This window comes from Myxocyprinus asiaticus, chromosome 17 (genome assembly GCF_019703515.2).
Source record: "Myxocyprinus asiaticus isolate MX2 ecotype Aquarium Trade chromosome 17, UBuf_Myxa_2, whole genome shotgun sequence".
In the NCBI taxonomy this organism is placed as follows: Eukaryota; Metazoa; Chordata; class Actinopteri; order Cypriniformes; family Catostomidae; genus Myxocyprinus; species Myxocyprinus asiaticus.
The window spans coordinates 31,420,831-31,436,084 of record NC_059360.1 but is presented as its reverse complement, the minus strand read 5'-3'; the positions used below and the strand labels follow the sequence as shown (position 1 = coordinate 31,436,084).

At 48.2% G+C, this 15,254-nt stretch overlaps 1 pseudogene; it reads right to left on the bottom strand.

Annotated features, from left to right (window-relative positions):
- The window catches only part of LOC127454962 (WD repeat-containing and planar cell polarity effector protein fritz homolog), an 89,998-nt pseudogene that overhangs the window by 17,997 nt on the left and 56,747 nt on the right, over nucleotides 1-15,254 (bottom strand).

Below are 15,254 nucleotides of genomic sequence, written 5' to 3'. Positions count from 1 at the left end.
TCGACCCCTCGTTCAGAGCCCGGGAAGAGGATGAGTTATCAAGCGCAGACGTAGACGTAGACGTAGAGTGACCCCCCAGGTGGATAAGGCGCTCGTGCTGCACTTATGTCCACAGAGCGCCACTGCCTGGCACGGGTGCCCGAAACTCCCGTCCAGGGCCTGTAGTGTTACGTCGTCCCTGACGGCTAAGGCCTACAGTGCCGCTGGACAAGCCGCCTCTGTCCTGCACGCCATGGCTCTCCTGCAAGTACACCAAGCCAAGGCACTAAATTAACTGCATGAGGGTAGTTCTGACCCGGGATTGATGCAGGAACTGCGCTCAGCGACCGACCTCTCTCTCTGGGCAACGAAGTCACGGCACGGTCTCTCGGGCAGACGATGTCCACCCTCGTGGTCCAGGAGCACCACCTTTTGCTCAACTTGGTTGAGATGCGAGAGGCTGACAAAGCACAGTTCCTTGATGCCCCCATCTCCCAGGTTGGCCTATTCGGCGACACCGTCGAGGACTTTGCCCAGCAGTTCTCGGCGTTGAAGCAGCAGACGGAGGCCATACGTCACATCCTGCCCCGGCATGGTGCAAGACCCTGCACCCTGACTGCACATCGCCATGGGTGTCCTCCTGCTGCAACGACATCGGCTCCATCGCAGCCCGCTCCCATGGCCCGGCCCCGGTGTAGAGCCCAGCGGAGGAAGCAGATGCCACCCGTCTCACAGCCGACTGCTAAGAACCCAAGGAAGGCTTCGAAGCACCCCTGAGGCGGGCCACCCAGGGGCAAGGAGACCTGCTACACTGGAGCTGGTAAGCAGACCACTCTATCCCCCGGTGGAGGGCCGGGAGGAGAATCTTTTGTTTCATTTTTATTTAATTTCGCCGCATGCCCAAAAGGCTGCGATACCCAAAAGTTCAGCAAAAGAGCAGTTTCCTTGTTCCCTGGGTCACATGTCCGGTGTGCACGGCCGTCATCACGACCACCGTCCACCGTCTCATCTTTGCAGGTATGATCCTGTTTGCAGTGGTCCCCCCACCCCTGTGCGCCCAGCTGTGGCACAAACATGCCCACACAAAGTTGGGTCCAGTGGACTACGGGGATGAAACTCCTCCTCCCTCCCTTCAGCCAATCTTATGGTGGCTGGCAGGAGCCAGGTAAGTGCTTTGATGTCCCTGGACTCAGCATGGCCATGGGGCTCGGATCTCCTCGACGTGGCACCTCGAGCTCCGCTCCGCCACGAGGCCCCACCCGCCGGTACATCCGGCATGATCATTCCCATGGTCCCCCTCTCCTGGAGTTTGGGCGCGTGGCTCACGCTTTCCAACCTGTCGCGATGGGTGGTCCGGACCATCCGACTCAGCTACGCGATTCAGTTCGCCAGGCACCCACCCAGGTTCAGCGGCATCCGCTTCACCTCGGTGAAGAGCAAGAATGCCGCTACCTTGCATGCGGAGATCGCTACCCTTCTGCGCAAGGGCGTGATAGAGCCTGTCCCTCCAGCCGAGATGAAGAAAGGGTTCTACAGCCCTTACTTCATCGTACTAAAGAAAGGCGGTGGGTTGCGACCAATCCTGGACCTGCGAGTACTGAACCGGGCTTTGCACAGACTCCCGTTCAAGATGCTAAGTGTCCGGCATCAAGATTGGTTCACGGCGGTAGACCCGAAAGACGCGTACTTCCACGTCTTGGTCTTACCTTGACACAGACCCTTCCTGCGGTTTGCCTTCGAAGGCCAGGCGTACCAGTACAAAGTCCTCCCCTTCAGCTGTCCCTGTCCCCTCACGTCTTCACGAAGGTCACAGAGGCAGCACTTGCCCCACTAAGGGAAGTGGGTATCCGCATCCTCAACTATCTCAACGACTGGCTGATCCTAGCTCACTCTCAAGAGTTACTGTGTGCACACAGGGACCGCGTGCTCCGGCACCTCAGCTGACTGGGGCTTCTGGTCAACTGGGAAAAGAACAAGCTCTCCCCGGTTCAGAGCATCTCTTTTCTCGGTTTGGAGTTGGACTCCGTCTTGATGACAGCATGCCTCACGAATGAGCGCGCACATTCAGACAGAGAACAGTGGTTCCAATGAAACACTTTCAGAGGCTCCTGGGGCATATGGCATCCTCAGCGGCGGCCACACCGCTCGGGTTGATGCATATGAGACCGCTTCAGCACTGGCTTCAGACTCAAGTCCCAAGGTGGGCATGGCGCTGCGGGACACATCGTGTGACCATCACGCCAGTCTGTTGCCGCCTCTTCAGCCCTTGGACCGACCTGGCATTTCTACGGGCAGGGGTTCCCCTAGAGCAGGTCTCCAGGTGCATCATGGTTACAACAGACACCTCCAAGACAGGCTGGGGCGCCGTATGCAATGGGCACACAGCCGCCGGCTCTTGGACTGGCCCGTGGCTGCATTGGCACATCAACTGTCTAGAGTTGTTGGCAGTACTGCTTGCCCTGCAGAGGTTTCGGCTGTTGATCCAGGGCATGCACGTGTTGGTCCGGATGGACAACACAGTGACGGTAGCATACATCAACCGCCAAGGTGGTCTTTGCTCCCATTGCATGTCACAACTCGCCCACCGTCTCCTCCTCTGGAGTCAGCAGTGCCTCAAGTTGCTACAAGCCACTCACATCCCGGGCGACCTCAACACTGCAGCGGACGTGCTGTCACATCAGGTCTCCCTCAGGGGAGAGTGGAGACTCCAACCTCAGGTGGTCCAGCTGATTTGGAGTCGATTCGGTCGAGCACAGGTAGACCTGTTTGCTTCCCGGGAATCCTCCCACTGCCCGCTTTGGTACGCCCTGACCGAGGCACTTCTCGGTATAGACGCGTTGGCACACAGCTGGCCCCCTGGACTACGCAAGTATGCGTTTCCTCCAGTGAGCCTACTTGCACAGACCCTGTGACGGGGAGCAGGTCATCCTAGTAGCACCCTACTGGCCCACCCAGACATGGTTCTTGGATCTCACGCTCCTCATGAAAGCCCTCCCCCCCAGTGAATTCCCCTGAGGAAGCACCTTCTTTCTCAGGGACGGGGCACCATCTGGCACCCACGACCAGACCTCTGGAATCTCCACGTCTGGCCCTTGGATGGGATGCGGAGGACTTAATTGGCCTACCGCCCACAGTGGTAGACACGATCACTTAGGCTAGGGCTGTAGAGGGGCCTGTATGCCTTGAAGTGGCATCTGTTCGCTAAGTGGTGTTCTTAACGAAGCGAAGACCCCCAGAGATGCGCAGTCGGATCGTTGCTTTCCTTGAAGGTGTATGTAGCTGCTATTTTGGCTCATCATGATGTGGTAGATGGTAAGTACTTGGGGAAGCACGACTTGATCATCAGGTTCCTGAGAGGCGCTAGGAGGTTGAACCCCTCTAGACCACGCCTTCGGGGTCTACAGGGAGCTCCCTTTGAGCCCTTGGAGTCAGCTGAGCTTCAGGCACTTTCTTTGAAGACTGCCCTCCTGACTGCGCTCATTTCCATCAAGAGGGTAGGGGACCTGCAGGCGTTCTCTGTCAGCGAATCGTGCCTGGAGTTTGGTCCGGGTTACTCTCACATGATCCTGAGACCCCGACCGGGCTATGTGCCCAAAGTTCCCACGACCCCTTTTAGGAATCAGGTGGTGAACCTGCAAGTGCTGCCCCAGGAGGAGGCAGACCCAGCCTTGGCGTTGCTGTGTCCTGTGCAAGTTTTACACATCTATTTGGATCGCACGCAGAGCTTTAGAAGCTCCAAGCAGCTCTTTGTCTGCTTTGGTGGACAACAGAAAGGAAGCACTGTCTCCGAACAAAGGATCGCCCACTGGGTCATTGACACCATTACGATGGCATATCAGGCTCAGGACGTGCCACCCCCTGCGGGGTTACGAGCCCACTCTACCAGGAGTGTGGCAGCCTCCTGGGCCCTTGCCAGTGGCACCTCTTTGGCAGACATCTGCAGAGCAGCGGGCTGGGCAGCACCCAACACCTTTGCGAGGTTCTACAATCTCCGGGTTGAGCCGGTCTCATCTCGAGTAGTGGCAGGCACAAGCAGGTAAGTTCCGGGACAACTGGCCGGGTGTACTGCTTGCGCATAGCACCTTTCCCCTCCCTTGAGGGGAAGACATGCACTCTTTACTTCCAGTAGTGTTCACAGACTGTGATCCCTGGATGAATTTCCTCCTTAGCCCTGTGGCAGTCGGTTTGCGGAGAAACTCGCTGCCGGCTCAGTAAATGCGCTAATGAGTCCCTGTACTGAGATAGGTGCTCGCATGTACTGGTTCCCCGAAGGCAAACCCATGTGATATTTTCTGCAAAATCGTTTTCCTGTCGGTAAACTGCGTCTTCCTTGGGCAGGGGCCCCTCTGTCCCCGGTCGCCATGCTTTGTAGAAACTCCTCCCTCTTTGAGTAGGACCTACCATGGGACCTCTCCACATGACATACTTCCGACAAGGCTCGGTAAAGACCATGTGACGTATTTCCACTAAAAATATCCCCCCCTTCTTTGAGTGGGGTGTGGTCTCCGCGGTGTCTTCCCCTTGGGAGTGACACCCTCCCGATGTAGACACTTTGGGCTCCCAGTCAGTTAACAAATTCCACTCTTTTTGGGGAGAAAAGAGAAGGAAAAGAGGCCTCGGCTGGGCTAGCCTGTCCACCTATTCGTTGGGCAGTCAACTTGTTCCTGAAGGACTGTTTGACGCTCATAAAGAATGTTGGGGGAGGCTATGTGACGGCCTGGTGCGCTGGCTACGAGGCACACACCGCCACTTCACGTAACACAGTTCAGTTAGTTGAGCCATTTTGTATAGGGACCCCTAGTGTCACTACATCGACACAACGTCGAGTGAGTGACAGATAGGGAACGTCATGGTTACTTTCGTAATCTCCATTCCCTGATGGAGGGAACGAGACGTTGTGTCCCTCTTGCCACAACGCTGAACTACCTGCTGAAATGGCCGGGACCTTATCTTGGCTCCTCAGCACAAAACCTGAATGAGTTGTTGCATACCAGCTCCTTTTATACCTATATGTCCGGGGGAGTGGCATGCATATTCCACTCGCCAATTCTCATTGGCCTTTTAAAAAAAGATCAGAGGTGTTTGGGGCTCCCAAGAGTGACCCCTAGTGTCACTACATCGACACAACATCTCATTCCCTCCATCAGGGAATGGAGGTTACGACAGTAACCATGATGTTTTGATGTCATTAGTAGTTGTTTACTATGTGGCTCATCTTTTGACTCCATGAGGTTTGTTACATGATCAAATCATGTTAAGTGTTGAGGTCTATGTATGTCTACTTATACAGTAACTATTGCATTATCTTTGCTTTCCAAGATGTTCTTTTCTTCAGAAGCCAAGATCCAGTAGAAGAGTTCACTTTATATTTATAATTATCTTATAAAATAATACTTAATGAAATTATGACATTAAACTTTCTTGAGTTGCTAAATGATTATTTGCTGTAGTTGCCTTCATAAGGATTTATTGACTGAATGAGACATTTTGCCTTTAGTGGACAAACAACTTTAAATTGCCAAAACAAAGTAGTGTTACTAAATTATTAAGAAATGTTGCTTTAAAGTTTTATTTTGTTCAACGATTATTTTTTTACAGTGCACATCGGTCTTAGATCAGACAGAGAACAGCGGTTCCACTGAAACACTTTCAGAGGCTCCTGGGGCATATGGCTTCCTCGGCGGTGGTCACGCCGCTTGGGTTGATGCATATGAGACCGCTTCAGCATTGGCTTCAGACTCGAGTCCTGAGATGGGCATGGCGCCACGGCACACATCGCGTAGCTCTCACGCCGCTCTGCCGCCACTTATTCAGCCCTTGGACAGACCTCATGTTTTTGCGGGCAGGAGTTCCCCTACAGCAGGTGTCCAGACATGTCGAGGTCACCACAGACACCTCCAAGTTGGGCTGGGGCGCCGTGTGCAACGGCATGCACCGCTGGTTCCTGGACAGGACCGCGACTGGGTTGGCACATCAACTGCCTAGAGTTGCTGGCTGTACTGCTTGCCATGAGGAGGCTATTGCCATTGATCAAGCATGTGGTGGTCCAGTCGGACAACACAGCAACAGTAGCGTACATAAATCGCCAAGGCGGCGTACGCTCTCCTCGCATGTTGCAACTCGCCCACCATCTCCTCCTTTGGAGTCAGCAGCGGCTGAGGTCACTGCGGGCCACTCACATCCCGGGCAGCCTCAACGCTACAGCAGATGCACTGTCGTGGCAGGCGACGCTCGGCAGAGAGTGGAGACTCCACCCCCAGGTGGTCCAGCTGATTTGGAGTCGATTCGGCAAAGCACAGGTAGACCTGTTCGCTTCGCAGGAATCCTCCCACTGCCCACTCTGGTATTCCTTGATGGTAGCCCCCCTTGGGACAGACACACTGGCCCCGGGGCTGCACAAATATACGTTCCCCCCAGTGAGCCTACTTGCACAGACCCTGTGCAAGGTCAGGGAGGACGAGGAACGAGTCACCCTCGTGGCCCCATATTGGCCCACCCAGACTTGGTTCTCAGACCTCATGCTCCTCGTGACAGCGCCTCCCTGGCAGATTCCCATGAGGAAGGACCTTCTTTCTCAGGGACGGGGCACCATCTGGCACCCGCACCCAGACCTCTGGAACCTCCACGTCTGGCCCTTGGACGGGACGTGGAAGACCTAAGTGGCCTACCACCAGCAGTGGTAGACACGATCACTCAGGCCAGAGCTCCCTCTACAAGGCAGCTTTATGCCCTGAAGTGGTGCTTTTTTGCGAATTTGTGTTCTTCCCGAGCTGAAGACCCCAAGAGATGCACAGTCGGGTCAGTACTTTCCTTCCTGCAGGAGAGGCTGGAGGGACACTGTCCCCCTCCAAATTGAAGGTATATGTAGACACTATAGCAGCCCACCACAACGCAGTGGACGGTAAGTCCCTAGGGAAGCACGACTTGATCATCAGGTTCCTCAGAGGTGCCCGGAGGCTGAATCCTCCCAGGCCACGCCTCTTCCCCTCATGGGATCTCTCCACAGTCTTGAGCCGCTAGAGTCAGTCGAGTTGAAAGCCCTCTCCTTGAAGACGGCCCTCCTGATTGCGCTCACCTCCATCAAGAGGGTTGGGGACCTGCAAGCATTTTCTGTCTGCGACACTTGCCTGGAGTTCGGTCCGGCAGATTCTCACGTGATCTTGAGACCCCGGCCGGGCTATGTGCCCAAGGCTTCAGGGATCAGGTGGTGAGCCTGCAAGCGCTGCCCCGGGAGGAGGCAGACCCAACCCTGTCATTGCTGTGTCCGGTGTGTGATTTGCGCACATACTTGGATTGCACGCAGAGCTTTAGACGCTCTGAGCAGCTCTTTGTCTGCTTCGGCAGACAGCGGAAAGAGAACGCTTTCACCAAACAGAGGCTTGCCCACTGGATTGTGGATGCCATTGCTCTGGCATACCAGGCCCAGGCCATGCCCGCCCCTTTGGGAATACAAGCACACTCTACTAGGAGTGTGGCATCCTCGTGGGCACTGGCCCATGACACCTCTCTAGCAGACATCTGCAGGGCAGTGGGCTGGGCTACACCCAATACCTTTGCGAGATTTTACAATCTCCAGGTTGAGCCGGACTTGTCCCGTGTTTTGTCAGGTATGAACAGAGTTTTGTACTACAGAACAACTGGCCGGGTGTTTCCCTTGCGTATAGCGCCTTTCCCCTTCCCTGAGGTGAAAGCGTGCGCTTTTACCCCCAGTCGAGTTCACGAAGTCGTGGACCCTGGATATACTTCCTTGCTAGCCCCATGGCTCGCGAATTCGGCAGAGGAGTTTGCAGCCAGACCCACTACGGGTACTAATATGCCCTTTACTGGGATACGTGCTCCACATGTGGCGATTACTCGGGTAACCCCCTGTGATGTACTGTATTTTCCGTGGTACGGTCTCCCTGTCGGCAGACCCGCATCTCCCTTGGGCAGGGCCCTCTCTGTCCCCGGCCGCCTTATTTGTAGAGCTCCTCCCCTTCGAGGCAGGACCTACCACCACATCCCTTCCATGTGCGGCTGGTGAGCCCACGTGTCGTATTGCCACATCCATGCCCCTTTGGGCAGGATGTGGTCTCCGTGGGGTCTTTTCCCCCTGAAAGAATAGGAATGGAAAAGAACACCTTCCCCGATGCGTATAATAGCGTTAGATGGCCCCAGTCGGATCTAATACTCTGTGGAGAGAAAACATAGAGAGAAAAGGCAGCGGCTGGCGCGGCCTGCTCCCATGCTAGTTATGTCGCTCCCCCCCCTCCCCAGGGATGTGGGGAACTACATGACGTCTTTTTGGGGCGTTCAGGGAGGTTACGTGCAGACTGATGCACCTGCTATTATGCACGCAGCAGCTTGCTTGCACCTGCATCAGCAGTTCACATAACACGGTTCACCTGTTGTGGTGTTTTTCTATAGGGACCCCTAGTGTCACTACATCGACACAACGTCGAGTGAGTGACAGAAGGGGAACGTCTTAGTTACTGTCGTAACCTGCATTCTCTGATGGAGGGAACAAGATGTTGTGTCCCTCCTGCCACAACGCTGTACTAGCCGCTGAAATGGCCGGACCTTGTCTCGGCTCCTCAGCACAAAACCTGAATGAGAGTGGGCATTCCTTCTCCTTTTATACCCGTATGTCCAGGGGAGTGGCATGTAAATTCCACTTGCCAATTATCATTGGCCTTTTCTCAAAAGAATAGAGGTGTTTGGGGCTCTCAAGAGCGACCCCTAGTGTCACTACATTGACACAACATCTCGTTCCCTCCATCAGGGAACGGAGGTTACGACAGTAACCAAGACGTTAGATCAATAAGAAATAGAGGTATCAATTGCAGGTTACCACTTTTTTCAGTGTAAAATTACACAGTGTTAAGGATTGCTTTTTAAGGGAATTTCAGAGACACTAAATAAGGAATAATTTCCGAAATTCAGTAGAATAAATTCAACATAAAAATAAATACCTCACAATAAATCATACAAACATGTGTCTTTTTTCAAACTCTTTTGAACGATGAAGTGAAACTTACACTTTTAAATTCACATGAAAAACCATCCTTTTCTTCCAAATTCCACCCAGTAAGAACAGAAATTATATGCATTTGGGTAAAGACACCGGAAATGGGGCAATTCGTGAATAGAGTATGGACGGCTAGTAAATATGCAGATCAAATGAATGCAAAGAGAAGTGTTCTGAGAGAGATAATGGGATATTTAACAACATCTAATGCTTACAGAAAACGAAATAACAACCACCCCAATATGCAAAACAACTAAAAAAAAATAAAAAAAAAACTAACGCTTACTGAAAACATAACAAACACCTTAACATGCAAAATAACTATATAATTTTTTTTTTTTTTTTATTAAAATCATTGAACTGATTAAAAATGTTAAACGTCTGCATAAATAAGTGTGTGCGTGAGTGTTTTTCCCTGTGTGTCTCTTGGCAGTGCTTATCTGCGAGGGGTAAGAATTAAGACCACATAGGGAAAGAAAGCGTACTTTTCAAATGCTGAAGACTAAGCAGAAAATGGGTTTAGCATGCAGATAGCAAACTTAACAAAGGCAACATATATATGAGGCAGAATTGATTGAAGTGTGTGTCTGTGCGCCGAGCAAACCGTTTGATTCACCGCTCGCGTCTTACATAAACTGCTAGCTTGATTTCACACCAAGGATCTGAAAATGACGACAAACACTTTAATTAGAAATGATGAAGGTGAGAGATGCTTTAATGTTTTTTATCCATGAAAAAAATGAGAGAGAGAGGGAGAGAGAGAGAGAGAGAGAAACAGAGAGAAAAAGAGAGAGAAAAAAAATTAATAGGTGAAGGCCCAGGACAAATCCAGGGTTCATTTCCAACCAGAGCAACGCAGCGTTGTTCCACACTGCCCCCTTTTATTTTCTTAGTTCACATTTTTTCCACCCATTGTTTGTTTTCATTTGGTGCATTTGCAATTGGAAATGTTGCTCCGTTTTCTCGTTTCTCTCATCCCCTCTGTTACGAGTGAAGATTTTGCATATGTTTAACACCAAAGTGCAACGACGGGAGCTTAAGCATTGCGTGCTGATTTTCTAATCATCACCATTCGACATTAAACAGCCATGAGAGGCAGGAAAAAGAGGGAATATAGAGATGGAGAAATGTAAAAATGGAGAAGTGGAAGAAGAGTGTTATCAGTAGCTCCTGAGAGCACCTCTCACTTTCACTGTTATACCACTATGGGCCCAAAACTATCAGGAACTTTAATAATGATGACTGGATAGGAAATGTACAACAACAATTTTAAAATTCTTCAATCATTTGCAGCTCTATTCATTTATCTAAAGTGACTTTCAGTGTATTTCAGTGCATTTCACCATGCGTGTGCTGTACATTTAGGCTCTGATACCTCATTTTGGCAAAATTCTAAGGTTGTATCACAAGAAGGCAATCTCAGAATGCACTGAAATGAACTGAATGAAAAAATATATAAATGTTTTTGACATCTGAGGATGAAGCGTTAGAAATGTTATAAACTATTAAAAAAAAATTTTTTTTTAACTATTCATAAAAATTGTTCAGTCTAATTAAAAAATATTACTCAGTATGTGTTTATTAAGTAGTCATTCTTGATGACTGATTCAAGCGCTCCGATAAATAATTCGCATAATTAATTTGAAAACTTGATCCTTACATCTAACACTTTCAGTACTGGATTTTGCTAGTCAGTGGATAAATGCGTGGATCGGTGCAGCTTTAAACAGAATGTCTGATTGGTCTCTTGGTAAAGTTTTCACCTCTAGTACAAGGAGTTCTGGGTTCTAATCCTCTCTTATTTAACTTTTTATTGTAATAAATGAATTTGTATGTCAGTGGAACTATATAATGAGCAGGGACACATCCGTTTGCATTTTGCTTTGCAATTTAACTAGAAAGGAGCGAGAGCCAGGGAACATCGCCACCCACTGTCACTCAACGATACTGATAACAGTCGCAACGAGAACTCATCATAACCATGAAAAATAACAAACTCCAAACTGAATCGCCACTTATTACAATACACACAAATGAAATGGAAACTCCTGTTTAAGAACTGGAGATGTTTCTTATGCATTAGACACTTATCTGATGAAAGCTATCTCAAAAAGTGGTGGTGACAAAATAGGCCAAGGCAAAAAGTGGTAGGGACATGTCCCACCCGTCCCACCAGTAAATGACCCCCATGGTGTGAAGCGTTCAAAATCATTTACTTATGAGTTAGTTAGGATGCAGCCTTGGAAGGCAGCTGTCTATGTAGCCTGTAAACAGCAAGGCAGCTCACTAAGTTTTGGAGCAGAGCTTTTGTCAACGTACTGTATGTTCCCTGGAAATCAAACCCACAACTTGAGCTACAGGAACACATTTGTTAAGTATTCTTTCTATGTACTAAAATTGTAGAATCAATAAATAAACTCTCAATATACATGTTTCTCAGTGCAGGTATAACAGCAAATTCACTGGAGAGCAGAATACCAACTATAGTGAAAGCTACACAGAGAATGGGGTGAAAGATCAAGGGTCGGCTGTTCACATAAAGAAAAAGTTCAAGTGAACAGTCTGCAAGTTACAGAAGCTCACTGAGAAACACACAATGGTGATTGGTAAAGCATGACAAAAGAGAATAAATAAAGCTAAAATGGTACAAAATGACTGAGGCAAAAAGGAGATAGAGAGTCTGTCTGAAACCTTGAGCAGCAGAGCATTGTGAGGGCATTATTAAAAGTCTTTATATTATTTAGGAGGTCTTGGTTTATAACTGACCTTAAAGATGAGGTTTGTCCACAATGCTCCTCTATTCCTCTCATTGTCTTTGTCTTGGTCTCCCGTCTCATTTAATTTCACCACTCAAGAAACATTAGCGTAGAGAGAAGTGCAAGGCCAGCCCTGAAGGAATGTGTGTGTTTGTCTGCTTACCGTAAGCCCAGTGGTGTCTTAGCAGGCGAGCAGCACCAAGTTGGCCCAGTCTGTTGCACTAGAGACTGGAGACCAGGGCCTAACTTCCTCGTTACAGAGCGGCCACCAGCACACTGCCAGATCCTGCGCCCGGTTCAGCCCCACCCGTCACTTCATACGGCGCCCTCTGCCAGGTAAGTCCACAACTGAAACCTGGGAGCAAAATAGCAAGCCGTATAAAGAATCAGACAGCTGTACCCCAAAACATCTATAAAACATGGCTTCCACAACTCTGCATAACACATTCCAGTAGCTTGTTGCTTTATTAATGGGGCCTGAGCTTAGCAGGGCATTGCTTTTGTATTTTTTTTTTTTTTTTTTTTACATTACATACATGTGAAATAGCCACATTTATTCTATATTTTGGCAAAGGAGTTTAAAAGATGTTTGTATGACGCAGATCAGACTGCTAATGAGATCACAAGGTGAACTCACTTTCCTAAACCCTAGATTTAAATGTATATTTCCTTAATTGGGATAAAGACTTTGGTTGGTCAGACTTTTTGCATTAACAAGACAAAACTGATCTTAAAATATTAGCTCACTGAAAACCCACTTGTTTGCACTCACTCAAATGGATTACTCAGATAATTCAAATAATGAAATCAAATGACATAAAAAAATATAGGGGTTAATACAGGCAAAGTGGGACCACTAATAAAGTGGGACACTTTAAAGGAATATTCCAGATTCACTACAAGTTAAGCTTAAATCGACAGCATTTGTGTCATAATGTTAATTACCACAAAAAATAATTTCAACTCGTCCCTCCTTTTCCTTTAAAAAGTGAAAATCTTTGGAGGACATTGGAGTGATTGGGTCATTTGTTGCACTCATGTAGCAGTTGAATGGGCCGGCTCACTGAACATTCATTTGACTGTCCGAGGAAACAGAACGGCCTTTGTGTGTGTGTGTGTGTGCTGGTTCCGCTATAGGCTGGAGTCGGTTTTGTGGAGGAACACACCTTCGGGACAGTTATGTGGATGGCCTATTGGCTGGAGTTTGTTTTATAGATTATCTTCTGTTGTGTAATTCTGTTTTACAAAATTTGTATAGAAACACCGGACTTGAGCAATCCGATGGCAAAGTCGTTGTGGGGGCTCTCGTAGGCGTACACGGACTGATTGAGTTTAGAGTGATGGATGCCGGTTGGCGCTGTCATGCGCGGGGTTAATGCGCACGTTTTTCTTTTTTCTGTTTGTTTGGTTCAGGGGGAAGTTCGGGGTTTGATTGTTGCACTAACGTGGAATGTGGTCTTTATAATTTTATTTTTGACACACAATCTATTTTTTTCTAATATGTCAACATGTCAGATGTTAGTATGAGTGGATTGTCTCTCTCCACGTGGAATGTGAATGGGTTGGGGCACCCTATAAAAAGAAGGAAAGTTATTTCTCTTCTTAAAGGTAAGAAATATGATATAGTGTTTCTTCAAGAAACGCATCTTTCCCCACAGGAAGCTGAAAAGATATGGGGTGGACATGTTTTCTTTACTGCTGGCTCAAGTAAGAGCAGGGGAGTCATTACACTGATAAGTAAGCATCTACAATTCAAACGTCTCAAACAGATTAAAGATAAATTAGGAAGAGTCATTGTTAAAGTTTTATTTTGGCTAATATTTACGCACCTAACGCTGATGATCAAGGCTTTTTTATAGATCTTGAAGGGATGTTGCAAGCTGCTGGCACCCCTCATGATATAATATTGGGAGGAGACTTTAATCTATTGATGGACTCAGTCCTTCATCATAGTAAAGCAAAAGTGTGTAAGCCCCCTAGAGCTACATTGACGCTTCACAAGATGTGTAAAAATCTTGGTCTTACAGATATTTGGAAAGTTTTGAACCCATCCAGTAGGGACTATACATTTTTTTCATCAGTCCATAAGATTTATTCTAGAATAGATATATATCTAAGTCCCTCATTTCATCTGTTGTTGATCACTCAATTGGAATCATCTTAGTCTCAGATCACGCCCTGGTGAGTTTAGAGGTGTTGCCACATACAGAGAAAAATAAATCATCTAGTTGTCGCTTTAACATATCCCTTTTGCAAAATCCTGAATTCCAACAAATGTTAAAGGCTGAAATCAGTGTTTATATGGAGACCAACTGGTCCTCAGTATCCTCTGAGGGCACGGCTTGGGAGGCACTTAAGGCAGTTCTTAGGGGTCAGATCATACAGTATGCCTCATGCATCAAAATATCCAAAGCACGAGAACTCGTGGAGTTGGAAGGGAATATTAAAATTGCTGAGGCAGAGCTGAAGCACCGAATGTCGTCTGATGGCCTCAGAGAATTGACCCGATTGAAATATAGATATAATACTATTTTGTCTCGGAAGGTGGAGTTTTGGCTATTCAGGGCAAGACAGTCATACTTTGAGTCAGGGGACAAAGCAGGGAAGCTTTTGTCTAGATATATAAAGCAGAGAGAGTCTTTTTCTACCATTCCCTCAGTGAAATCTGCTGGTGGTGAAATATTTACCTCGGCCATTGATATTAATTATTTTGATATCTATAGTTTCACATCTTCGTCTACTGATAAAGATATTAGAAATGTTGTGGGGAACCATTAGAACTCCCTAAACTGATGACTGTTCAAAAAATTCTCTTGATTCTGAGATAACCTTGGAGGAGCATGGCGAGGTAATTAAGGCCTTGCCTACAGGCAAGGCTCCGGGGCCAGATGGCTTTGCCGCTGAATATCTTAGATCTTATGCTACAGAACTGGCTCCACTTTTGTTAGAAGTTTATACGGAATCATTAAGCTTCTGCCAACTATGACACGAGCCCAGCTCTGTCTGATTCTTAAAAAGGACAAAGATCCAAGCGAGTGTAAGAGTTACCGTCCAATTTCCCTGATCCAGCTAGACGTAAAAATATTGTCAAAAATTTTGGCTAACCGATTAAGGAAAGTTATGACATCTCTTATACATATAGATCAGGTGGGGTTTATTCAGGGCCTCAGCTCTTCCGATAACATTAGGCGTTTTATCAATATTATGTGGTCAGTGGCAAATGATCAGACTCCGGCCGCTGCCATCTCACTTGACGCCTGAAAGGAGTTTGATATGGTAGAATGGGATTATCTTTTTAAGATTTTGGAAATATACTTGTGACAGGGTGGAGGGCGGAGGGTGGGGCCGGGCCGCGATTCTGCACACCCGGCCCCTAATCAGGCTGATCAAGCCCGAGAGGGATAAAGGCGACCGTAGATGGCGGTTCGACAGAGAGGGAGTTACGGGCAGCTGCTTTGTTTAAGTTAATCATTAAAAGATTATTTATATTGTCAAGCTGGTTCTCACCTCCT